The following is a 26,441-nucleotide window of genomic DNA, read 5'->3' on the forward strand; positions in this document are numbered from 1 at the left end:
AGAGCACAATGTATTTAGTAGTCCATATTCATATTTGACAACATTGTTGAGGATTTAAGGTTGAGTCAGGCCTTAGCAGATACATATTTTTTTTTGTTATTCATTTTTTATTAACAGAAGCCTATGGTGTATTCAGATTGCCCTGGGGTTTTTTTAATTATTATTTTTGTTTTATTGTTTTTTTTTTTGTTTGTTTTTTTTTTTTAGGAGCCTAGAACACATTTTATTTAGCAATTTCTTTCTTGATTTAGATCTTTCGACTATTTAGTCTTATGGTATCTGGTCTTCCTATCCTTTTTTTTTTTTTTATGAAATTTATTGACAAATTGGTTTCCATACAACACCCAGTGCTCATCCCAAAAGGTGCCCTCCTCAATACCCATCACCCACCCTCTCCTCCCTCCCACCCCCCATCAACCCTCAGTTTGTTCTCAGTTTTTAACAGTCTCTTATGCTTTGGCTCTCTCCCACTCTAACCTCTTTTTTTTTTCCTTCCCCTCCCCCATGGGTTCCTGTTAAGTTTCTCAGGATCCACATAAGAGTGAAACCATATGGTATCTGTCTTTCTCTGTATGGCTTATTTCACTTAGCATCACACTCTCCAGTTCCATCCATGTTGCTACAAAAGGCCATATTTCATTTTTTCTCATTGCCACGTAATATTCCATTGTGTATATAAACCATAATTTCTTTATCCATTCATCAGTTGATGGACATTTAGGCTCTTTCCATAATTTGGCTATTGTTGAGAGTGCTGCTATGAACATTGGGGTACAAGTGGCCCTATGCATCAGTACTCCTGTATCCCTTGGATAAATTCCTAGCAGTGCTATTGCTGGGTCATAGGGTAGGTCTATTTTTAAATTTCTGAGGAACCTCCACACTGCTTTCCAGAGCGGCTGCACCAATTTGCATTAGCACCAACAGTACAAGAGGGTTCCCGTTTCTCCACATCCTCTCCAGCATCTAGAGTCTCCTGATTTGTTCATTTTGGCCACTCTGACTGGCGTGAGGTGATATCTGAGTGTGGTTTTGATTTGTATTTCCCTGATAAGGAGCGACGCTGAACATCTTTTCATGTGCCTGTTGGCCATCCGGATGTCTTCTTTAGAGAAGTGTCTATTCATGTTTTCTGCCCATTTCTTCACTGGGTTGTTTTTCGGGTGTGGAGTTGGGTGAGCTCTTTATAGATTTTGGATACTAGCCCTTTGTCCGATATGTCATTTGCAAATATCTTTTCCCATTCCGTTGGTTGCCTTTTAGTTTTGTTGGTTGTTTCCTTTGCTGTGCAGAAGCTTTTTATCTTCATAAGGTCCCAGTAATTCACTTTTGCTTTTAATTCCCTTGCCTTTGGGGATGTGTCGAGTAAGAGATTGCTACGGCTGAGGTCAGAGACGTCTTTTCCTGCTTTCTCCTCTAAGGTTTTGATGGTTTCCTGTCTCACATTCAGGTCCTTTATCCATTTTGAGTTTATTTTTGTGAATGGTGTGAGAAAGTGGTCTAGTTTCAACCTTCTGCATGTTGCTGTCCAGTTCTCCCAGCACCATTTGTTAAAGAGGCTGTCTTTTTTCCATTGGATGTTCTTTCCTGCTTTGTCAAAGATGAGTTGGCCATACGTTTGTGGGTCTAGTTCTGGGGTTTCTATTCTATTCCATTGGTCTATGTGTCTGTTTTTGTGCCAAGCAGATATATATTGAATAAAAAAATTCTCTATTCAAATAGAGAATTTATTCAAAAAGCTCTATTTATTCAAATTACTTAACCTAATCTCTGCTACATTTTTGTGTAATCCTGTTTGTAGATAATCCAACATGTGCTTCCATTGCAGTGTTTAATGCAATAATTACTACTTTTGATTGAGTGGTTAATGACTATCATTCACAATGCTACACATTTTCCCTTCATTAACTTTTTGTCCTCAAACACTCCCAGTGGTAGGTACTAGAATTATCCTCCTTTTTTTTTTGGCTGACAAATAAGGAAACTGAGGCTCAGAAAGGTAAAACTTGTCCAAATGCAATAGCTAATAAGTGGCAAAAACAAGTCTAGATTTCACTCCTAAGCTTATTCTCTAAGCCACTGTAATATTTTGGGACTGAATGATTATGCTCTACCAATAATTTTTCTATAATTATACAATATAAAGTCAACTATTTACACAGTCAGATTTTTTAGGAAGATAAATACATTGGAGTCAAGAAAAAAACAAAAACAAACAAACCTCTCACGTGATGCATTCCAAAGCCAAACAAAGTGATTTATGTCTTGTCCAAAAGGCTGCTCCTGTCCACTAATGCTGCTGATAGAGGTTTGGCACTAACTACTTAATAAGGAGAGGCTGAAGGGAATTTCTATTATTTCATTTGCACAGAGTATTATACCCCAATAAAAAGAGAATTACTTAACATAAGAAAAATTTAAGGAATATTATAACTAGAAATACTTGGAAATTTGAATGCTTCATGTATCATCACTGCCATCTATCTTAACTATAATGGAATAAGATAAAGTCACATAAAGGATCTCACATCATGGCAGAATTGCCCTAGGTCTGGAGAAAAAAAAATTACACTTGTCTTATACACATTGCCCTCCCCATTCTCACCACATGCCCCAACCCTAAGCAATGGACAAGCAAATAAATTAAGCATCATCAAAATTCCATTATCTTATCTACTGTGATATTTCTGACTGGAATGATTTCTGCTTCTCTGACTTGATGAGAAATGGATGAAATTTGTAAGAATAAAAAATTGAATGTGATTATATAATGAAACTTCCATGGAAGTACACTTCATTTGTTTTAAGACCCATAAATACAGGCAGACAACACAATAAAATATGAACAAAAAACAAGGTAAAAGTCCAGCTTCCCCTGTAAAGCTCTAACATTGGCAAATTTTAGCAACCATCCCTGTTCATTGGGCTTGGTTACCCTCTACCACACCCTCATTAGGCAATAACTGAACTTACCATTATCACTGCCATTAACTTACTACAACTCTTCTGTTTCCCATTCCTTCACAACCATGCTCTCTGTGAATGAATTGTCATGAGTTCATGGTTTATTCTACCCCAAAGAACCTACTTGTTGCCTTTAAGCCGTGACCTCCTGGAGAGAGTGACTTATCCCACCGCAAGACAAACTAACAGGAATTTCAAGCATTATGGCAGATTGGTGAATTCCATCATAGCAAATAGAAATGCAGAAGAAAGTTTCAGCCTGTTTTCCCTCTCCCCTTTCTTCTCCTTTTTAGATAGCATACATTGGTTTATTTTTTCATTATTTTTTAAATATTTTATTTTTAAAAATGTTTTAAGTATTATTGACACACAATGTTATATTTAGTTTTAGGTGTACAACACAATGATTCAAATTTTCTATATATTATTCTAGGCTCACCACAAATGTAGTTACCATCTGTCACCATACAATGCTATTACAAAACTTTTTATTATATTCCCTATGGTGTGTCTTTTATTTTTGTGACTTATTCATTCCATAACTGGAAACCATTATCTCCTACCTCTCCATCACCCATTTTGCCCATCTTTCCACCCCTTTCCTTCTGATAACCATCAGTTTGTTCTGTCTATATATATGTCTGATTCTGCTTTTTGTTTACTTAGTTGTTTTGTTCTTTAGATCCCATATATGAGTGAAATGAATTGAATTTTTATTCATATGATCCAATATATTCATAGCATACATTTGTTTATATGAACAAAAATTCAATTTGTGAAACTGTAGAAACTTCACTGTAGAAACTTGAAAAATGTAGAAGAGCTAAAGAAGAAATTAAGACTAAAGTAACCATATTAATATATATTTTGCCTTTTGTACTTTATCTTTTATTCCAGATAGGTATGTATACTTAAATATTTTTAGAAAAACTATAACTATAAACTACTTATATTTTATAACCTATGTTTTTGAATTATCAGTAAAACATGGATGTTTTTCTAGATGATTAATAATTTTCCTACAGAATGAATTTTAATAGTTTATTCTTCATTTTGCCTGTCCTCCAAACCAATTGGTTTAATTAAGCATTAGAACTAGGACATCTAAAAGGCATCTGGCAAAGATGACTGGTTTTAGTAGTAGAGAAGTTTGTGTTGTCATTATGCCTTTTCAAAATCATGGTATAGTGTACTTAAAAATATTATTTTTATTTTTAAATTAGGCTAAACTCTTTCCCACTTTTTTATGAGTACGAATATAGACAGAGTCACAAAGTATCAGTGCTAAAATAGCCCTTAAGATTTTGCCATCCAACTAAAAATTTTTTACATGTCTGAGTTCGATTGCAAACCAACCAAGACTCAGAAAGTTTACTATGTTTCCTAAGGTAATACAGTATGTTAGAAACAGAGCCTATACTTTAACCCAGTATTTCTGACTCCCTAAAATTCAGTGCTCTTTCAACATATGCCACGGATATATCGTAACCATAGGCTCTGGGTTAAACAAACAAAAGAAGCACTGAACTATATTCTGCAATGATCAAGTCTTTGAGGATGCAGAAAGAAAAAAAAAGACTCACTTCAACCTCCCAGTTCTCTAAAGGGCATTGGGAACTAGAATCATTCACTCCCACACTTAGCCTGACAAGGTGTACATTAAAATGGCTTTGTGATACCACATAAATACAAAGCATCATGGGTGAGTACTGTAACTAATTTTACACCAACACACTGGATAACCTAGAAGAAATGGATAAGTTCCTAGAAATATACAAGCTATTAAGACTCAATCATGAAGAAATAGACAACTGAAAAAAATGATTACTAGTAAGGAGACTGAATAAGTAATCCAAAAACTCTAAAAAACAAAAGTCTAAAACCACATGACTTTACTGGTTAATCCTACCAAATATTTAAAGAAATATTTAAAGAAAAATTAATGCAATCCTTTCCAAACTCTTCCAAAAAATAGAAGAGGAAGCAATACTTCCAAACTCATTTTATGAGACCAGCATAATTCTGATACCAAAACCAGAAAGGGACACACACTACAAGCAAAGAAAATTACAGGCCAATAACTCTGATAAGCATAAATGCAAAGGTCCTCAACAAAATATTATCAAACCAAATTCAACAGTACGGTATAAGGATTATATACCATGATCAAGTGGGCTCTATTCCAGGGATGCAAACATGGTTCAATATCTGTAAGTCAATCAATGTGACACACTACATTAACAAAATGAGAGGCAAAAATCATATGATCATCTCAAAAGATACAGAAAAAGCATTTGACAAAATTCAACATCCATTTATGATACAAATTCTCAACAAAGTGAGTATAGAGGGAATATACCTCAACATAATAAAGATCATACATGACAAGCCCACAACTAACATCATACTCAGATTTTCTTTTAATATCAAGAACAAGACAAAGGTGCCCACTCTCACCACTTTTATTTAATATAATACTGGAAGTCCTACCCAAAGTAATTAGGCAAGAAAAAGAAATAAAAAGCATCCAAGTCAGAAAGGAAGAAGTAAAACTATCTCTATTTGCCAGTGACATGATCTAATACATAGAAAACACTAAAGATTCACCAAAAATCTATTAGAACTAATCAGTGAATTCAGTAAAGTTGCACCGTCCAAAATCATACAAAAATCAGTTGCATTTCTATGCACTAATCACAAACTATCAGAAACAGAAAATAAGAAAACAATCATATTTGTAATTGCATTAAAAATAATACAATAACTAGAAGCCTGTCTTCCAGTTTTAGAATTAATAAGTCGTGGAAATAAAGGGGACAGCATAAGGATTATAGTTAATAGTCAATGATATTGTAATAGCATTGTATGGTGACAGATGGTAGCTACACTGGTGGTGAGCATAGCATACCATATAAACTTTTCAAATCACTGTGTTATACACCTGAAACTAATATAACATTGTGTGTCAACTATACTCAAATATTTTTAAATAAAATAAAATCCCTAGGAATAAATTTAACCAAGAAGGTAAACATGGAAACATAATTTGTACTTAGCAGCCAAAGCACATATTACAGGAATTGCTTGACTCAGTCTCATTAAAATAAAACACACTGCTCTGAGTATCTAGGCAACTCCAAACAACTGACCAGTCAGAAATGACACTAACAGCTGGTTTCCTATTCCTAGAGCATTTCCTCATTCCTCTCTTTGATAATTATAGTTAACACCATGTTCACAGCCCAGAGGTGAGCTCTCAGCTCTGACTCTAATGTTTTACCCCAAACATGGCCTCTGATTCCCATCTTTGCTTCTCACCATAGCTAAGGTAGGCTGGCATTACACAAAACAAAATAACAAGAAAAAAATTCTTATGTATCTAAAAGAACAAAAAGAAATAACTATATAAAATAAAAAATAAACAGCAAAATAAGTTACTATGTCTTTCTAATGTCAATGAAAATTGGCTTTGCTCCTCCACTGTGTTAACATTTCCTGACCTTTCTGGGAATGCCTGCCCAAACGATCACATTGTTCACTACAAGAACTTCCTGAAATATTCATCAACTCTTCAGTGAAAAACACCTTATCATTCTTTGAATCTCTCATTTTAAATCCCTCAGTTTGTCGTTTCCATCTTTTACTGTTGTATCATGATGTTTACCCACTCCTTATCAAGTTGCTACATTGTAAGTCCCACCTTAAATCAAACTTCCAATTAGCAGTAAGCTCTGACCTTTCCTTTATTCTATCTGAGACCTTGCTGAAGTTTTGTAGAAGTGATATTTGAAGCAATAAAATCTGTTCTGTCTTCTTAAATGGTTATGTTGATGACTTGGGGGAGCCAAGTATTGTTAGAAACTTTTAGAGCTATAGACAGAACATCAGGACACCTTTTCTCAAAGAGTCTCCATTTCTGTAAAGCTCTCACAACACAACCTTTGCATGGAGGTCAGGGGGCAGTACGCTAATGCAGCAACTTTGTAGTAAGCATTTCATGGGAGGCTGACTGTACAGGGATATTGTTCTGGATTCTATGAGATGGAACATCATTTAAGGGATGGAGAATTGTATTTCAACTTGCCCAGAATAGTGTTGCTAGGGGGGAAAAAGGGGCAATCTTATCCTGAGTGATAGAGTAAATAAAAGCTATAAAGAACTGGAAAAGGACCAAATAAATGCTTATCTCTGTGACAGCCAGTACCAGGGAATTTTTATTTTTAGCACCTCCCATTTGTAGGACCAGACCTGAGGCAAAGCAGTGAGGCCATTTTATAGTATCTTCCAGAGACATAGGAGACAGATGCACTATTCTGGGTTGGGCTGACATTGCCAGTATACAGAGTCATCTGTCCCAGGATATTGGACATATTTTAGCACATTCTAAGGCCAGAAATTTTTTCTCTTAATTGAATAGAAAAGCTGATGAGAACATTGATGATATGGAGAAGTAGTGATAAAGGTAAGTGAAGTGAGTCTTAAAGGTGAAGAGGAATAAGGATGAATTTGGGAGCAAAGCAATCAACTATTCTAGAACTTGCTGTTGAAAACAAATGCTGGAATAGCTGCTCAGGTGGTGTTTTCTTTTCCCCTCCTTGCTGAAGGAACTCCTAGGGGGAGAGGGGGAGTTAGTGATAGCTTGTGAAGTCCTAAGCTCCATAGTTGGTGATAGCTTGTTAACTCCTGAGCTTCATCACACCGAGAAGGATCTAAGTTGGTATTTCACTCCCCTTACTTTCAACACACACACACACACACACACACACACACTAAAAAGAAAGATGATCTGGCTTTACCAATCTCCCTCTATAGACTACAAATTTAAACAGTATCTTTGCAGGTCCCTACCCATATACTTTCTATAGCCAGACTTAGAAGACAACTTGAGGATCTAAACATCTTATTGGGGCCAAACTGTGATGCCTCTGTTTCTTCAGTTGGAAATTGGTGTAGTACTTAACATATTTTTTTGGTGAAGATTAAATAAAACAACATATGCAGATCCCATAACACATGGGCACAGAACAGGTGCTTTAAAAATAGTAGTCCCCTAGGGGCACCTGGGTGGCTCAGTCAGTTAAGCATCCAACTTTGGTTCAGGTCATGATCTCACCGTTTGTGAGTTCAAGCCCCGCGTTGGGCTCTGTGCTGACAGCTTGGAGCCTGAAGCCTGCTTTGGATTCTGTGTCTCCTTCTCTCTCTGCCCCTCCCCCACTTGTGCTTTGTCTCTATCAAAAACAAATAAATGTAAATAAAATAAAATAAAAATAGTAGTCCCCTCTCATTTACCCACTCTCAAGACGATGGGCAAATAATTATTTTCACAAAATGATGAAAGGCATTGTTTATGCACTGCAGATTGAACATAATCATACTTTTCAGTAGAGTATACAACTTGTTTGAGACAGGTACACCTACTCCTGGCAAAATAGTTGGAATACTGAAATCTTTTGCAATTGAGTCTTCTCAGTGACATCTGAATCTATCCTACAGGGATAGACATTGAATTCATCACTTTGGAAAGAGGTAGAGGTCACCCATAACCTTCCCTGAATTATGAAGAGAAAAATTCTCTCCAAAGTACCAAGAATTAAATCTTAAAATATCTACTCAAATCTCACCGTACTTTTTTCTTACCAACTTCCTTCCTTCCCCACTGCATGATAAATTGTTAGGTATCACCTAGGACTTTTGCCTCCTCACCCCTTCCAAAAAAAAAACCCACTAATATTTTTAAAACAGGTATCTTTAAACAAATAGATAAAAAATAACTTTAATTCAGAAGTAAGAACATATATTCTCATATCTAAATTAACAATATTTTAACAGATTTGGATCATTTGAGGTTTTTAAAAAAGGAGCAACATTTTAAAAATGATCTGTCCTCTGTGTTTGGTGCCAAACTTGAGCCTTATGGGATTTGAAACAGTTGAACTAGTAAATCTAGGGTAGACAGTGTTTATTATAGAAACAATGACAGACCCTTTACCATAAAACTACCAATAGAACTGAGTTCTAGGAGTGTGAAAATGTCAGGTGGTACAGGAAGATCTAAGATTTATAAGATTGTATGTGTTTGAGGAATGGAGGTGGGAAGTGTGCATAGTGATTCAAATTCACTAATCTTGCGAGGGAATGTTTTAAAAAGCCAATAACTGCTGGGAAATGTCTTTTTCCCAAGTCCTGTAGAAGGCATAAGCACCACACACCACTGTTATTTCTGTATCTTCCTTGTCCGCTATTCTAATTTCCTAACCATCTCTCCCTTCCCTATTCCTCACTTCCTGCAGTCCTCTAAGAGAATCTAATAAGTCAGGGGTCTGATATATTTTCCCATCTGTTCATAAGAGTTAAATGATGAGCGTGATTAAGTCCCTCGGTCCCCCCTTCCTCCTCCCTGATTCTTCATTCTACATAGTCTTCCTAATAATAATTAGATATTTTAGAATTGAATCACCTTATTCCTACCCAGGGTCTTTTCTCAGCAAATTCCCAGGAGAAAAGAAAGGTTTTTCTCTTTCATGTGATTTTTGAACAGTCACTGATTAGTCAGCCCTGACAGGTGTTAGAAAATCTTGGTGTAGCCTTAACATTCCTATTGATTAGCTGATATATGACCTGAAACTTGGCTGAGCTGATTGCTTTATCACTAAAGCATTCAAGAAGTTCAGATTAGTTAGGCATCCTTGTAAACTCATATTTATCCAGAACTCAAACTGCCAAAAAGTTCAGAGTCAGAATTATTTCCAAGAAATAATTAACAGAAATGAAGGTGTCCAAAGTGCCTTCTGAATCACCTATTCCTCCTTCCTTTTTTTCTTACCACAGGCATTAATTCAGTTTCACTATATTGCTGAACACCAGACTAGCCTGTGGGAATAGAAAGATCCATAACACACGGTCCCAGTCATTGAGGAGCCTGCAGTGTAATGAGGAGAGTGACATGCAATTGATAACTAAAATACAATAAATTAAATGCAATGATAGAAAGGTACCTGTGGGGCTGTAGCATTACAAAGGAGATGCCATCTTTTTGCCCAAATGAACCATGAAAGTCTTTTGTTTGGTTCTAATCCTTGAAAAATAGGATATCGGGGCGCCTGGGTGGCGCAGTGGGTTAAGTGTCCAACTTCAGCCAGGTCACGATGTCGCGGTCCGTGAGTTCGAGCCCCGCGTCAGGCTCTGGGCTGATGGCTCGGAGCCTGGAGCCTGTTTCCGATTCTGTGTCTCCCTCTCTCTCTGCCCCTCCCCCGTTCATGCTCTGTCTCTCTCTGTCCCAAAAATAAATAAACGTTGAAAAAAAAATTAAAAAAAAAAAAGAAAAAAGAAAAATAGGATATCAATGTATCAGAGAAGCATGAACACTGGTCAGGGAGCTGACTATGCCTGGGTTCACAGTCTGATTCTGATATGTATTAGTCATGTAAACCAGGCTGTCACATATCATTTCTGAAAGTCATGCATTGTTTCTGAGCGTTGCTTTCTTCTTATGTATTACTTACCTCACATGCATTGTCTTCTTGGATTCTCATAAGATAGTAGTATTTCTATCAAAGAAGAAATCACAGTCCAGAAAAATCGAGCAACTTGCCTAAGTACAGCCAGCTTGTTTGTGGCAGATTGGCTGATGCCAAGTCTCCTGTTCTTTTCCTGATTTTTTTCAGTGAACCCATAAGGGTCACTCAACTACATTTAATTATGAAGAGAGCAGGCATTATTTTGGGAAGATTTCAATCCTGAGAGATAAATGCTATTTCTCAGTTTATGAGAGTATCTCATTAAATAGAATACTTCTTTAATCACACCCTTTGCCACCACACATACAATCCCTGATCCTTCCTGTTAACTGAAATGGTGATAAATAATATATATAGTATGATCTTTATGTTGTGATTTTTAAGCAGAGCTTTCAGTTCTATCTTTAGTCTATAAGTGCAGACAGAGCAAAAGCCTATTAGCCAATGGTTTGGCAGACAGTTGTTCCAGCCATGCATTGTTCTCTTTCTTTCACTGTGCTGGCAAGAAGTGGAATGGGATACACCTGGAGTATCTTTGATCCCCTGGTCTCCTAATGCCTACTTCATACATGTTCATACCCTGGCTAAAGTTAACAGCTGACTGCCTACTTATAAAGTCAACAGTCAGGGGGAAAAACTATCTTACTAATTTTTTATGAAATGTACCCCTTAAAACTTAAAAAACTAAACAAAAAAATCTCCTTTGAAAATGTGCTTATTTCAGAAGCCAGGCAGTATCTTCATACTGGTAAAATGATGGCAACAATTTTAGGTTAGTGAACTGTAATGAAGAACACCTGCCTTGCCTCTGATAATCCTGGCATTTGGGAATAGTGATAAATGACTGGAGGTTATTAGACATGTCCTACAAAATGGTGCTGGTGAGTTGGAACTTAAAGTTTGTCATTTGCAAAAGGAAACTGACTTCCCCAATTGGACCTAATTATGACAGCCATGATAAATAGCCTTTCTGTGTTGACATGTTTATTTCTCAGGAACCTGAACAGGGAAATTGGTTTTATGCATTTGTGTGGGTGGGAAGAATTAAAATTTTTATCATTCCTTATAACAAATTTATCTTCTGATAATCTGAAGGTATGATCAAATTGCAAAAGCAGATGACTTCCCCAGTCTCCTAAGCATTTGGTGTCTGTTAAGCAAGAAGACTATTAATCAGAATGTGCAAGGGAATTTTCTCTTCCTTTATATTCAGAATGATCCTTCCCTAGGTAAACCTCTCTCCACCAGACAAATCATCATGTACTCTGCCTTATACTTGACAACTTCATATATGCCAATAGGGTTCTTCAGAACACCTAGGGAAGGAAAAGAGGGTGTAAAAGTTTCATTTTTTAATCAATTTTTCTCAGTTTGGACAAAGAAACATGCTAGTTCACTTCTCAGTGCTTTCAGGCTTTTCATTCCCATTTATTGAGGAGGGGGAGATGAAATCCATAGAGATCTCTGGTAAATATGAAAACAAGTTGTCTTCCACTCCAGTCTTTACTAGGCCGCACAGCTTAATATTGATGATGACAGATATCATTTAATACTTATTAGATAGGCCAAGTCTAATATGAATACTAAGTCTATACTAATATGTTCAATCAAAATCCCTGAGGGAAGTTTAATCCCCATTTTTTACATTAAATATAATTTATTGTCAAATTGGTTTCCATACAACACCCAGTGCTCATCCCAACAAGTGCCCTCCTCAATGTCCATCACCCACTTTCCCCTCTCCCATAACCCCCACCATCCCTCAGTTTGTTCTCAGTATTTAAGAGTCTCTTATGGTTTGCCCCTCTCCCTCTCTGTAACTTTTCCCCCCTTCTCCTTCCCCATGGTCTTCTGCTAAGTTTTTCAAAATCCACCTGTGAGTGAAAACATATTGTATCTGTGTTTCTCTGCTTGACTTCTTTCTTTTTTTTTTTTAATTTTTTTTTTCAACGTTTATTTATTTTTGGGACAGAGAGAGACAGAGCATGAACGGGGGAGGGGCAGAGAGAGAGGGAGACACAGAATCGGAAACTGGCTCCAGGCTCTGAGCCATCAGCCCAGAGCCTGACGCGGGGCTTGAACTCCCGGACTGCGAGATCGTGACCTGGCTGAAGTCGGACGCTTAACCGACTGCGCCACCCAGGGGCCCCTCTGCTTGACTTATTTCACTTAGCATAATACCCTCCAGTTCCATCCACATTACTGCAAATGGCCAGATTTCATTCTTTCTCATTGCCAAGTAGTATTCCATTGTATACATAAACCACATCTTCTTTATCCATTCCTCAGTTGATGGACATTTAGGCTCTTTTCATAATTTGGCTATTGTTGAAAGTGCTGCTATAAACATTAGGGTGCAAGTGCCCCCATGCATCAGCACTCCTGTATCCGTTGGGTAAATTCCTAGCAGTGCTATTGCTGGGTCATAAGGTAGATCTATTTTTAATTTTTTGAGGAACCTCCACACGGTTTTCCAAAGTGGCTACACCAGTTTGCATTCCCACCAACAATGCAAGAGGGTTCCCGTTTCTCCACATCCTCTCCAGCATCTATAGTCTCCTAATTTCTTGATTTTATCCACTCTGACCAGCATAAGGTGGTATCTCAGTGTGGTTTTGATTTATATTTACCAGATGAGGAGTGACGTTGAACATCTTTTCATGTATCTGTCGGCCATCTGGATGTCTTCTTTGGAAAAGTATCTATTCATGTATTCTGCCCATTGCTTCACTGGATTATTTGTTTTTCAGGTGTGGAGTTTGGTGAGTTCTTTATAGATTTTGGATACTAGCCTTTTGTCCGATATGTAATTTACAATTATATTTTCCCATTCCGTTGGTTGCCTTTTAGTTTTGATGATTGTTTCCTTTGCAGTGCAGAAGACTTTATCTTGATGAGGTCCCAAATAGTTCATTTTTGCTTTTAATTCCCTTGCCTTTGGAGATGTGTCAACTAAGAAATTGCTACGGGTGAGGTCAGAGGTTTTTCCCTGCTTTTTCCTGTAGGGTTTTGATGGTTTCCTGTCTAACATTCAGATAAAGCTTTCATCCACTTTGAGTTTATTATTGTGAATGGTAGAAGAAAGTGGTCTAGTTTCATTCTTCTGCATGATGCTGTCCAGTTCTCCCAGCACCATTTGTTAAAAAGACTGTCTTTTTTTCCAAAGTATACTCTTTCCTGCTTTGTCAAAGATTAGTTGGCCTTACATTTGTGGGTCCAGTTCTGGGGTCTCTATTCTATTCCATTAGTCTATGTGTCTGTTTTTGTGCCAATACTATACTGTCTTGATGATTGCCGCTTTGTAGTAGTGGCTAAAGTCTGGGATTGTGATGTATCAAGCTTTGGTTTTCCTCTTCAATATTACTTTGGCTATTCAGGGTCTTTTGTAATTCCATGCAAATTTTAGGATTGCTTGTTCTAGCCTTGAGAAGAATGCTGGTGCAATTTTTTTTACTATCTTTTGTTTAATTTTATTTTTTTAAATTTACATCCAAATTAGTTAGCATATAGTGCAACAATGATTTCAGGAGTAGATTCCTTAATGCCACTTACCCATTTAGCCCATCCCCCCTCCCACACCCCCTCCAGTAACCCTCAGTTTGTTCCCCATGTTTATGAATCTCTTCTGTTTTGTCCCCCTCCCTGTTTTTATGATTTTTGTTTCCCTTCCATGTTCATCTGTTTTGTCTCTTAAAGTCCTCATATGAGTGAAATCATATGATATTTCTCTTTCTCTGACTAATTTCACTTAGCATAATACCCTCCAGTTCCATCCATGTAGTTGCAAATGGCAAAATTTCATTCTTTTTGATTTCCAAGTAATACTCAAATGTATATACATACCACTTCTTCTTTATCCATTCATCCATAGATGTACATTTTGGCTCTTTCCATAGGTTGGCTATTGTTGATAGTGCTGCTGTAAACATTGGGGTGCTTGTGTCCCTTTGAAACAGCACACCTGTATCCCTTGGATAAATACCTAGTAGTGCAATTGCTGGACTGTAGGATAGTTATATTTTTAGTTTCTTGAGGAACCTCCATACTGTTTTCCAGAGTCGCTGCACCAGCTTGCATCCCACTAAAAATGCAAAAGAGATCCTCTTTCTCCACATCCTCGCCAACATCTGCTGTTGCTTGAGTTGTTAATGTTAGCCATTCTGACAGGTGTCCAGTGATATCTCATTATGGTTTTGATTTGTATTTCCCTCATGATGAGTGATTCTGAGCATTTTTTCATGTGTCGGTGGGCCATTTGGATGTCTTCTTTGGAGAAGTGTCTAATCATGTCTTTTGCCCATTTCTTCACAGGATTATTTGTTTTTTGGGTGTTGAGTTTGATAAGTTCTTTTTAGGTTTTGGATGCTAACCCTTTATCTGATATGTTATTTGCAAATATATTCTCCATTTCTGTTGGTTGCCTTTTAGTTTTGCTGATTGTTTCCTTCACTGTGCAGAAGATTTTTATTTTGATGAGGTCCCAGTAGTTCATTTTTTCTTTTGTTTCCCTTGCCTCCAGAGACATGTTGAGTAAGAAGTCACTGTGGCCAAGATCAAAGAGGTTTTTGCCTGCTTTCTCATCGAGGATTTTGATGGCTTACATTTAGATCTTTCATTTAGGTCTTGAATTTAGGTCTTTCATCCATTTTGAGTTTATTTTTGTGTATGGTTTTAGAAAGTGGTCCAGGTTCATTCTTCCAGAGCATGTCGCTCTCCAGTTTTCCCAGCACCACTTGAAGAGACTGTCTTTATTCCATTGGATATTCTTTCCTGCTTTGTCAAAGATTAGTTGGCCATATGTTCGTGGGTTCACTTCTGGGCTCTCTATTCTGTTCCATTGATATGAATGTCTGTTCTTGTGCCAGTGCCATACTATCTTGATGATTACAGCTTTGTAGTATAGCTTGAAGTCTGGGATTGTGATACCTCCTGCTTTGGTTTTCTTTTTCAAGATTGCTTTGGCTATTTGGGGTCTTTTCTGGTTCCATACAAATTTTAGGATTATTTGTACTAGCTCTGCGAAGAATGCTGGTGTTATTTTGATAGGGAATGCATTGAATATGTAGATTGCTTTGGATAGTATTGACATTTTAACAATATTTGTTCTTCCTATCCAGAAGCATGGAATATTTTTCCATTTTTTTGGTCTCTTCTTCAATTTCTTTCATAAGTTTTCTATAGTTTTCAGTGTATTTTTCACCTCTTTGGTGAGATTTATTCCTAGGTATTTTATGGGTTTTGGTGCAACTGTAAATGGGATCAGTTCCTTCATTTCTCTTTCTGTTGCTTCATTGTTGGTGTATAGGAATTCAAGCGATTTTTGTGCATTGGTTTTATATCCTGTAACTTTGCTGAATTCATGAATCAATTCTAGCAGTTTTTATGAGGAATCTTTTGGGTTCCATATAGGGTATCATGTCATCTGCAAAGAGTGAAAGTTTGGCCTCCTCCTGGCTAATTTGGATGCTTTTTATTTGTGTTGTCTGATTACAGAGGCTAAGACTTCCAATACTATGTTGCATAACAGTGGTGAGTGGACATCCCTGTCTTGTTCCTGACCTTAGGGGGAAAGCTCTCAGTTTTTCTCCATTGAGGATGATATTAGCATTGGGTCGTTCATATATGGCTTTTATGACCTTGAGGTATGATGCTTCTATCCCTGCTTTCTTGAGGGTTTTTATCAAGAAAGGATGCGATATTTTGTCAAGTGCTTTCTCTGCATTTATTGAGAGAATCATGTGGTTCTTGTCCTTTCTTTTATTGATGTGATGAATTGCATTATTGTTTTGAGGATATTTAACCAGCCCTACATCCCAGGTATAAATCCCACTTGGTCATGGTGAATAATTTTTTTTAATGTATTGTTGGATCCGGTTGGCTAATATCTTATTGAGGCTTTTTGCATCCATGTTCATCAGGGAAATGAATCTATAGTTCTCCTTTTTAGTGGGGTCTCTGATTTTGGAGTCAAAGTAATGCTGGCTTCAGAGAAAGAGTTTGGAAGTGTTCCTTCCTTTTCTATTTTTTTGCAACAGCTTCAAGAGAATAGGTGTCAACTCTTCCTTAAATGTTTGGTAGAATTCCCCTGGAAAGCCATCTGGTCTGGACTCTTGTTTTGGGAGATTTTTGATTATGAATTCGATTTCGTTACTGTTTATGGGTCTATTCAAATTTGCTATTTTTACCTGTTTCAGTTTTGGTTGTGTATTTGTTTCTAGGAATTTGTTTCTTCCAGATTGCCCATTTTTTGGCATATAATTGCTCATAATCTCTTATTATTGTTTGTATTTCTGCTGTGTTGGTTGTGATCTCTCCTCTTTCATTCTTGATTTTATTTATTTGGGTTCTTTCCTTTTTCTTTTTGATCAAACTGGCTACTGGTTTATCAATTTTGTTAATTCTTCCAAAGAACCAGCTTCTGGTTTCATTGATCTGTTTTACTGTTTTTTTGTTTGTTTTGATAGCATTAATTTCTGCTCTAATCTTTATTATTTCCTATCTTCTGCTGGTTTGGGGATTTATTTTCTGTTCTTTTTCCAGGCCTTTAAGGCATAAGGTTAGGTTTTGTCTGAGACCTTTCTTCCTTCTTTAGGAAGGCCTGGATTGCTATATACTTTCCTCTTATGACTGCCTTTGCTGCATCCCAGAGGTTTTGGGTTGTGGTGTCATCATTTTCATTGGCTTCCATGAATTTTTAATTTCCTCTTTAACTTCTTGGTTAGGCCATTCATTCTTTAGTAGGATGTTCTTCAATCTCCATGTATTTGTTACCTTTGCAAATTTTTTCTGGTAGTTGATTTCGAGTTTCATAGTGTTGTGGTCTGAAAATATGCACACGATGATCTTGATATTTTTGTGCTTGCTGAGGGTGGATTTGTGTTCCAGTATGTGGTCTATTCTGGATAACATTACATGTGTACTGGAGAAGAATGTATATTCTGCTGCTTTAGGATAAAATGTTGTGAATATATCTGTTAAGTCCGTCTGGTCTAGTGTGTCATTCAAAGCCATTGTTTCCTTGTTGATTATTTGATTAGAACATCTGTGCATTGCTGTGAGTGGGGTGTTGAAGTCTGCTACTATTATGGTATTATTATCAATGAGTTTCTTTATGTTTGTGATTGATTTATATATTTGGGTGCTCCCACTATTGGCACATAAATGTTTGCAATTGTTAGGTCTTCTTGGTGGATAGACCCCTTAATTATGTATAATGCCCTTCTTCATCTCTTGATTCAGTCTTTATTTTAAAGTCTAGATTGTCTGATATAAGTATGGCTACTCTGGCTTTCTTTTGTTGACCATTATCATGATAGATGGTTGTAGATCCCCTTACTTTCAATCTGAAGGTGTCTTTAGGTCTAAAGTGGTCTCTTGTAAACAGCATATAGATGGATCTTGTTTTCCTATCCATTATGTTACCCTATGTCTTTTGATTGGAGCATTGAGTCCATTGACATTTAGAGTAATGAAAGATATGAGTTTATTGCCATTATGTTGCTTGTAGAGTTGGAGTTTCTGGTGGTGTTTTCTTGTCCTTTCTAATCTTTGTTGCTTTTCATGTATGTATGAATGTATGTATGTATTCATATTTTCATCTTTTCTCCCCTCAGGAAGTCCCCCTTAAAACTTACTGCAGGGCTGGTTTAGTGGTCACAAACTCCTTTAATTTTTATTTGCCTGGGAACCTTTTTATATCTCCTTCTATTTTGAATGACAGTCTTGCTGGATAAAGAATTCTTGGCTGCATATTTTTCTGATTCAGCACATTGAATATATCCTGCCACTCCCTTCTGGCCTGCCATGTTTCTGGGGATAGGTCTGCTGCAAACCTGATCTGTCTTCCCTTATAGGTTAAGGACTTTTTTTCCCTTGCTGCTTTCATGATTCTCTCCTTGCCTGAGTAGTTTGTGAATTTGACTATGATATGCCTTGTTTATGGTTGGTTTTTGTTGAATCTAATGGGAGTCCTCTGTGCTTCCTGGATTTTGATGTCTGTGTCTTTCCCCAGGTTAGGAACATTTTCCACTATGATTTGCTCACATAACCATTCTACCCCTATTTCTCTCTCTTCCTCTTCTTCTGCGACCCCTATGATTCTGCTGTTGTTCCTTTTTAATGAGTCACTGATTTCTCTAATTCTTAGATAGTGCTCTTTTGCCTTAATCTCCCTCTTTTTTTCTTCTTCATTATTCTCTATTAGTTTGTCCTCTATATCGCTGATTCTCTGTTCTACCTCATCCATCCTTGCCACTGCAGCATCCATTCAAGATTGTAGCTCAGTTGCAATATTTTTTATTTCATCCTGACTAGCTTTTACTTCTTTTACCCCCACAGAAAGGAATTCTAATCTATTTTTGACTTCAGCTAATATTCTTATTATTGTGATTCTAAATTCTGGTTTAGACGTCTTGTTTTTATCTGTGTTGGTTAAGTTCCTGGCTGTAGTTACATCATGCTCTTTCCTTTGGGATGAATTCCTTTGTTTTGTCATTTTGAAGGCAGAAAAGGAATTAATGATGTAGAAAAAATGTAAATTAAAAAAATATTAAAATTAAAGAATTAAACACACACACACAAAATCAAAAAGATGATGTTAGATTCCAGGTGTGTTTTGGTCTGGTGTTGAAAGTGGCTTGATAGATTAGAGAAAAAAGGAGAAAGAAGGAAAAAAAAAGGAAATCATTTCAAAATTTGAAAAACTGAATACACCAAAGTAGACTAAAATTAAATGATATAAGTAAACTAGAATTTGAAAAAAATTAAAAGTAAAAAATATAGTAAAAAAATTAAAGGAAAATATTTTTAATAAAATTTGAAAATAAAAATGATTTTTTTCTTTTTTCTGTATTCAAGAAAAGGAAAAGAAATGAAAAAGAGGAAAAAAGAAAGAAAATTGAATATATGGACCTTCTAACAAACTGAAATATGACTAAAATGATTTCATTTTCCCCTAGAAATCAGACTATGAAGTGCTTTATAGTCCGTAAACTAAGCAGGCGGTGAGATTTCTTGAAGAGCGAGGTTGGCTCATTTGGGTGGGGCTTAGTGTAATGGCTCTGTTCTCCACTATATGGCAACGCTAGCCTACTGGGGTGGATTGTATTGGCGCTTGCAGGTGTGTTTGTGCATGGGTGGGAGCAGTGAAAATGGCGCCACCAAGCTACCCAGTCTCTAGTACTGGAACTCTGTTCTTCCTGATCAGCAATCACCCACCCATCATTTGTCTTCAGCTTTCATCCACTCCCTCCTTTTACACTGTCTGTGACCAAGCCGTAGGTAATACCTCTCTCCCGAGTTTCATCTCAGATGTGGCTGTTTTCCCTGGCCCCTTACTTCTGAGGGCCTGTGGCTTTGACCCATTCTGCCTCTCTGTGGAGGGTCTCACAAAGCAATGGCCAAATGCCAGCCACACCCAGGAAATTTTGAGGGACCGTGCTGCTGCCGATGCCTAGAGACTGAGGCCAGGTGCCAGCCTGCCCCAGAAAACATTCTTGAGATAGTGTAACAGCAGTGTTTCATGATTGGGAAATCACATATCTGGTACCAGGCTTCACCCTTAATGACCTTGTTCTAGCACCAGCAAATGTGGCTCTTTTCTGGTGTCTGTTGGGCCCAGGTGGCCTCACAGCCTCTACAAAATATCCTTCCAGCAGTGGAACCACTTCTCCCTATGTGGCCCAAGAACCTTCTGGACCCCACTCTGCTCCTGGGGATTCGCCCTTTTCACCAGAGCACCGCCAGGTATGGAGCTGTGGAGTTGAAGACCCTGTGCTCCCCCTATTTACAGTCTTAATGGAATTTAAACCCTCTCCTTTCTCCTTTCTCATTTCTCCATTTTAGTTTAGTCCCTGTGGCTGTTTCCAATTTTCCACTTTCTCTTTAGGTGCTTTTGGGGAGGGGTGCTTTTCCCATAATCTCCCCACCATCTCTGTCCTCTTTCTTCACACAAAAGCACCTCCCTGCCCTCTGCAGCTTCTCTCTCCCCAAGTTCACCTCTCTGTGCCATGTACCTGATGAATTCTGTAGTTCAGGTTGTGGAGATTGTTGTGTTAATCCTCAGACCAGTTTTCTAGGTGTACAGGATGGCTTAGTGTTGGTCTGGCTGTAGTTCATGGATGCAAGACACACAAAGAACTTCCCTGCTGTTCCACCATCTTGGCTCTCTCCCTGCTGGTGCAGTTTTGATTGGGATTTCATTGAATGTGTAGATTGCTTTGGGTAGCATTTACATTTTAACAATAATTATTCTTCCAATCCATGAACATGGAATGTTTTTCCATTTCTTTGTATCTTCTCCAATTTCCTTCATAAGCTTTCTATAGTTTTCAGCATACAGATCTTTTACATCTTTGGTTAGGTTTATTCCTAGGTGTTTTATGATTCTTGGTGGAATTGTGAATGGAATCAGTTTCTTTATTTCTCTTTTGTTGCTTCATTATTGGTGTATAAAAATTCAACCAAATTCTCTACATTTTTATTGAGTAGAAAAGAGGTTAGGAACAGTTTCTGCTTTTGGTAATATGTGTCCTAGTATTCTTTGACTTTTCACACTGTGAACATCTATTAAGATTTTTGAAATTATTTTTTAAATACCCAGAATCAGATCTGGAGCCTAACTTTAGTATGTTTTCACTGATGTAAGGGTACCTGAGGTTGGGCCCAATTTTACAGCTTTGCTGTTTGGCAGAATTGGTCTATAGTTATCAAAGTCCCAATATTATAGAGACCACGTACAGCATGCCTATTGAATCTTGGTTATTTAAACAACACACCTTGATGTATCTGGGATTGAAATCCCTGTATCATAGAAATGTTCATATGCCAAAATCCAGCAGGAGCTGGATCCAGAAAGGATAAGATGTGGCACTGTACCTGTCTACTAGGATAGGACACATATGGTCTAAGAGGCTGAGATTACAGTAGGAATTTAGACTGTATATCAAGTCATGTTATCTTCAAGGTAAAGCAATTTTCAATTGGGATACAGGAAATTAGAACTACATGGCATTCACAAAAGAGTGAAATTTTCAGAAGGTGCTGAAGGCTTGAGATGCAGATTCAAGATGGGCAGTTTTCACATTCAGTGTTTTAGTCATGTCTCATTTAGTGTCAAGGAACAGGAAGTCATGAAAACTAACTCAAGTATAAATTAGCCTTTGGAAGTTGAGTAAAGGAATTGCTTCATCACAATAAGAGTATGTAGTGAAAGTGGGTGGCAACAGAAGTGAACATTAACTCAAGAAAAGACACGAGGCTTCATCGTTAAAAACTAGTAGGATCCCCGTGAAAGGTTGTAAGTATACATTACCAACACAAACATATACTTACTTCTCCCTGTACTAGGGAGTGGAGCTTGAGATTGCTTAAGTTAGGGATAGCAAATATATAAAACATCTTCTCTCTTTTTCCATGCCTACTACAGCAATCAGTAATTAATCACAGCACCAGTTTCTGGATACCACCACATAAGCCTTCTCAAAAGTGTTCTAAGCAGTTACTGCCAATCTATCATTGTTGGAATGGGATGAAAATTATTTCCCATTACTGGCATAAGTACTTCCTATATTGCATGTCAGAAGTGAGAACAATACTATAGGTGGAAAGATTAGTCCAGCTCTGGATAAACTGAGCCATGAAAAGGCATTATAAATGAGGTGAGCAGATTAAGACAGAGTAGAAAGCAATATATGTATGTTAGGCCATGTCTCTCTGTGTTCTTTTGAATCATACCCAACCATCACAGAAATTGGCATGGCATGTGATGGAACCAGCACACATTTCTGAATCAAGCAGATGTAGATCAAGTCAATATTCCACAATTTACAAGCCTCAGGACCTTAGGTGAGTTATTTGTTTGAGTGCCAGCTTGAACTCATCTGTTTGAACTTATCTGTACAATGAGAATACTCAGATCCACAGGACAGGATCTATATGATTAAACTATGCAATATATGTGAAAGCATGGTGCCTGGTATGTGGTAGGTTCTGATAAATGCTAAAAAAGAAAGAAGTGAAACATAAAATGATTTGAATACTATCAGCCACAACCAAAATGTCAGTGATCATCATTCTTTCTCTGAATTCTTGTGTGTATCTAGGAAACAATTAAAAAAAAGACAGATGGAACCCAGAAAAGGCAAACAAACTACAGGTTCATTTGACTGTGCTGAAGTCCAGTTCTAAATCTAAGGAAAAGCCAGGTTGTGTGACTCCTACCTCACATTTACAGGTGATGCCTGTGGTCCCTGGATTTAACTCTGTCCTGGACTGAAAACAGATCCTACCTTGCCTCTGGGATTTCCTATACATGAATTATTTTAGAATGTCGGGGATCTCTAACTGATCCTGAGGTCACACTAGTAACATGAGTCACTAATGGAGCAGAAAAATAAATGCCACAGGTCTCCACCCTGCCTCTACAGGGTGGAGGCAAAAATCATATAAAACTCCACATTTCTGCTTCAACTAGGTGGCACCCAGAGGCTCACTGTTGTACAAGCATTTTTGTTTCTTGAATATAACATAAAACTGTGTTTTCCCAGACACATTTCTCAGATGTCTCACAGGACCACCAGGTCAAAACTGTCTTTTCCCCCCTAAAGATACCTGGAAAATCTTATTTTGATGTGTGCCCATGAAGGAAAATAAAGAGCCCCCTAGCATGCAGCTGTAATAATTAGGAATGCTTTAATATTCTTCAGAGGCTAATGGGACAACATAACTTGTTTGCATCAAAGATGATCACATTAGTTAAAACGTCAGCCATTCAACGCTTTCTTCTTTATCTGAAGATATCCACCCTGAATGCCAAGCCATTCTTACTTTTTCATAGTATGGGTAGAGAATCATAAAAATTCTAAAAGAGGCAATTATACAAATTCATTTTTATCTGGTTTTGAGATGTTTGAAATTTGTACACATATTATTTTTTCTTTGCTCTACATTCTGGGATTTTGTTTGGATTAATAAAACAACTGGTACTTTTGCTAATGAAAATTATGGGGTTATGAGACTCAAAATGTTGGGTCTGGGGCATTCTAAATTGGCAGCAGCTAATCAATAGAGTGAACAATACACATGGAAGCAGTTGAGATGTAACATTATTCACAAAAGGAGGTGTGGAGGATAATAAATAAGCCTTCCATCTACTGAAAATAATTTTATATCCCTGACTTTTAGGTTCTCAAAAAGACATCATTTGAATGCCATTATTTTTTTCCAGAATGATTCTTGTTCTTTTTCTGGCACTGCCCTATCAGGATCCAGGGAGCATTTGCTAAGGTTTTTTTTGTCTCCTTTCCCTTATGAAAGCTTCTTCCTGACTTTTTCCATCCTCTTAACAGCTCACTTCAGTTGGCCCTTCCAAATGAGACAACTGACCTCAGAAAATGTGCTATGCTTTGTTGAGAGAGTTGCTGAATAATATAGGACACAGAAGACCTGAAGTCATATGAACTGAGGACTTAATGGCTAAGTTTCATACAATGGCTGCACTCCAGCCAGCCAGAGAAGTAGCCTCTTGGTAGAGACTTCTACACAGAACAGATTTTAGTCTCTTTCTCATTCTAATCTTCTACAAGAATTCCTCACAAATCCACTCAACAGCCCCTAAGCCCCTCCCTCATAGTACCCAGATCAAAGACAGAACATTTGATCCTACCCAGGCCATTGCTTTTCACCCCAGGAGCTCTTTCAACTAAATGTAATTTAACTTCACTACATGCCGGCCATAAAAAATAGCTGAAATGGACCACAAGATTTCCTTCTCTTTGTACCATGTCCCCGATCCCCAGCCCCTCAGCCCTTTTCTTCTCAACCCATATGGGCTACTAAGATCCTTTCTCACTTTGAAAAAAATAAATGGTCTAAAAAAAGGTCTATTCTTCCCATGTGGAGTTGAGGAGTGGGGGGTGGAGAGAGAGACTCTATAGTATATATCTTTGGTGCTAGGGATGGGCTCCCACTTTGATTAGCTATTGGACAATTCCTCACTCAATCTCACAGGACTATGTTAAATTAGGAACAGTCAGCCTTTTCTTTCTCCTTTATGAGCTCCCTCCATTTCAGTGCTTATAGATCAGACAGAGAAATTTTTCATGGTTCATACATGATCTCTATGTCATCACTAGCTGATTAAGAAAATTTGAAATTCCTATTTAGGTTACAGCAGAAATCATTAGAGCTAAGGGATTGAAAACACAAGTAGTAAAGGAGTACACAGAGCCAACCTTGGCAGGGATCAGGAGGAAATTGTGCTGGATTCATTTCTATTGTCTCTTTTCTCATTCTCCTCTGACTTTCCTCGTGCTGTTGCCTGCTACTTCTTTTTTTTTTTTCCTTGCACAAGTTCAGAGTTTCCTGCAGTTGTGCTCTTGTGGCCTTAGTTGAATCTCCCTATTTTCCATGCTGCTTTTCAACATCCCTTCTCAGCTACTTTCAAGTGTTGGGAAGCTTTAACTTCAGATCTGTGCAGGCCTAGATCACAGGTTAATTCTTAGGAAATGGGTTACAATTCACCCATTCACAGATAACCACAGCATATCAGGTTCACACTTGGCCTCTTGTGGTTATTTTATCTGTATATGTGTATGTATGTTTGTATGCCTGAGTTTGTCCTATATCCTCAACTGGAAAAACCATAGTACAGTAAGGTGATATAGTAAAGTAGTTAAAAACAGGGCTTTGGAGTCAGACATCAATTTTTTATTCTGGCCCTAGAAATTTCTAGCCATATAACAGTGAGCAAGTTACTTAAACTCTCCTCTGAAAATGGAGCAATAATAGTGTCAGCTTCATTCAGTTGTTTTGAGGATTAAATGCATATAAGGGGAACAGAATCACATTTTGTATATAGTAGGCTCTCAACAAGTGGTAGCTGGACCAAGCTATTCAAGTCAGAATTCAAGAAATCTGACTTATAGCAGATTTCTTCCCTAGCTCAATTCCATATACCCTGTAACAAAGGATAGTCATGATAGATTACAGAAGATGCAGTGAAAGGGGCCTTAGAGATCATACTACCTGATTCTCTCATTTTCTTATTAGGAACCTGAGATACATAGATAGAAACAGACTTGCCTCAGGTAATTTTGGAAGAATGTGGCATACCCAGAGTTAAAACTCAGGACTCATTATTTACCCTCTTTATTCTATTCCAATTTGTCTCTGTGATATAATTTTAAGAATGTTTTTTTTTATTTTAAAAAATGTTTATTTATTTATTTTGAGAGAGAGAGACAAGCTTGGGAGGGGCAGAGAGAGAAGAGAGTGAATCCTAAGCAGGCTCTGTGCTATCAGCGAACTCAGTATGAGATCATGACCTGAGATGAAACTAAGAGTCAGACATTTAACAAACTGAGCCACCCAGGTGCTCCCAAAGTGGCTTTTCTGCACTAGCTTTTTGAACTGTCTGGTGGGAAAGGGGAGTTACAGCAAGCTCTGTACTACAGAGACCCAGAAGCACAGGAGGAGTGCAAAAGAAAGGAAAATAACCAAATGTTCTGCATGTTAGAAGCTTGCACTTTTAGTGGAGAGCAAAGATATACATACGCACTCAACATTAAGGACAATGACAAGGCAAAGGAACAAAACATCCAAAGTTGTAGTGCAATATGGGTTTATGAGAGCTGAGGGGACCAATTAAAAAAAATTTAAATAAAAAACTTTAGAGCTAAGAATACTTAATAGAGGATGACCACCTGGAAAGAAATGAAAACTACTCTTTCATTAGCTCTGTTAACATAGCTTCCCAAACATTTAAGAGTGATAAAAGCAGCAGAGGACACCATCCTTTTTACCTCACTGGAATCTGTGTTTGCCCATAGGGATCCATTTATAAGGAAGACCAAACATGTACCTAAATCTGTTTTCTATGTTCTATAAAGACAACCTTTCTACATGTTTGGCTTTTATGCAGCTTCCTCAGTCATCATCCCACACATTTACCACTATAGAAGG

The sequence above is a fragment of the Prionailurus viverrinus genome, chromosome X (assembly GCF_022837055.1).
Source record: "Prionailurus viverrinus isolate Anna chromosome X, UM_Priviv_1.0, whole genome shotgun sequence".
NCBI classification, from domain to species: Eukaryota; Metazoa; Chordata; class Mammalia; order Carnivora; family Felidae; genus Prionailurus; species Prionailurus viverrinus.